The following is a 2166-nucleotide window of genomic DNA, read 5'->3' as shown; positions in this document are numbered from 1 at the left end:
TATTATCTGCAAGAAGGGATAGTTTGAATTCCCCTTTTCCAATTCGAATTCCTTTGATTACCTTCTCTTGCCTGATTGCTATTGCTAGGACTACTAAGACTATGTTGAATAAGAGCGGAGAGAGTGGACATCCTTGCCTAGTTCCTGACCTTAGTGGGAATGCTTTCAGTTTTTCACCATAAAGGATAATGTTGGCTGTGGGGTTTTCATAGATAGCTGTAACTATCTTGAGAAAGGTTCCTTCTAGGTCTATTTTGCTGAGTGTTTTCAACATGAATGGGTGTTGGATTTTGTCAAATGCCTTCTCTGCGTTGATTGATATGATCATGTGGTTTTTGTCTTTTTTATTGTTGATGTGGTGTATGATGTTGATTGATTTGTGTATGTTGAACCATCCTTGAATCCCTGGGATGAAACCCACTTGGTCATGGTGTATAATCTTTTTTGATGTAGTGCTGGATTCAGTTCGCTAAAATTTTGTTGAGTATTTTTGCGTCTATGTTCATTACTGAGATTGGTCTGTAGTTTTCTTTCTTGGTGGTATTTTTGCCCTCTTTGGGTATCAGAGTGATATTAGTTTCATAAAAAGAATTTGGGAGGATTCCTGTCTTTTCAATGGTTTGGAAGAGCCTGTGGATCAGTGGAAGTAATTCTTCTCGGAATGTTTGATAGAATCCACCTGTAAAACCATCTGGGCCTGGACATTTGTTCTTGGGAAGTTTCTTAATTACTGTTTTAATTTCCTCCGAGGTAATTGGCCTGTTTAGGCTTTCTAAATCCTCCTTTTCTAGTCTTGGAAGATGGTATTTTTCCAAGAATCTGTCACTTTCTTCTGGGTTTTCTAGCCTAAATGAGTATAGTTGTTCATAATATGTCCTCATAATGTGTTGGATTTCTTGGGGTTCTGTTGTGATCTCTCCCCTTTCATTTGTGATCCTGCTTATTTGGGTGTTTTCCCTCTTTTTTTTTGGTGAGTCTTGCCAGTGGTTTATCTATCTTGTTTATTCTTTCAAAAAACCAACTCCTGGTCTCATTGGTTTTCTCTATTGTTTTCTTAGTTTCTTTGTTGTTTATTTCTGCTCTGGTTTTTATTATCTCCCGTCTTCTGATTGTGTTTGGGTTTCTTTGTTGCTGCTGTTTCAGCTCTTTAAGATGGTCTTTAAGCTGCTAATTTTGTCGTTTTACTCTTTTCTGACATAGGATTGTATTGCTATGAGTTTCCCACTGATTACTGCTTTTGCTGTGTCTCACAAGTTTTGACAAGTTGTTTCTTCATTGTAGTTTGTCTCAAGGAATCTTTATTTCTTCCTTGAGTACCTCTTTGATCCAGCTGTTTTTTAGCAGCACTTTGTTTAATCTCTAGGTGTTGGATTTTCTCCATTGCTTCTTTTTACAGTCAATTTTGACCTCTGTTGCATAGTGATCTGACAGGGTGCTTTTAATGACCCTTACCTTTGTGATTTTATGCAGGTTAGATTTGCATCCTAAGGCATGGTCTATTCTGGAGAAGGTTCCATGTGGACTTGAGAAGAATGTGTATTCTGCTTTCTGGGGGTGGAGGGCCCTATATAAATCTATTAGCCCTAGTTCTTCTAGTTTTTCATTTAGTGCTCTTATTTCTTTGTTAGTTTTCTTTCTCGTGGATCTGTCCAATGGTGATAGTGGAGTATTGAGATCTCCTACTACTATCACATTTTCTTTCATGTGTTTTTCCAGTTTTGCAAGCATTTGCTGTACATATTTTGCTGGCTCTGCATTAGGTGCGTAGATATTAACCAGTGTTAGCACTTGTTGGTCTAGTGTTCCCCTGATCAGTAAGTAGTGACCTTCTTTGTCTCTGATCACTTTTTTTGAGGTTGAATGCAATTTGGTCTGATATCAGAATGATATCCCTGTTTTTTTTTATTTCCATTGGCCTGGATAATTGATTTCCATTCTTTTATTCTAAGCCTATGCCTATCTTATACTTATAGGTGTGTTTCTTGTAGGCAGCAAAAATCTGGTTTATGTTTTCTAATCCAGTTCTCTATTATGTGTCTTTTAATGGGAGAGTTTAGTCCATTAACATTTAAGGAGATTATTGACAGAGAGGGCTGTTGTGCAGTTGTATTGTTTAGGGTGGTTGTTGTTTCAATCGGTGGTTTGGATTGTGTAATTCGTCTCTGA

This window comes from Suncus etruscus, chromosome 2 (genome assembly GCF_024139225.1).
Source record: "Suncus etruscus isolate mSunEtr1 chromosome 2, mSunEtr1.pri.cur, whole genome shotgun sequence".
NCBI classification, from domain to species: Eukaryota; Metazoa; Chordata; class Mammalia; order Eulipotyphla; family Soricidae; genus Suncus; species Suncus etruscus.
This window is presented reverse-complemented; position numbering follows the sequence as displayed.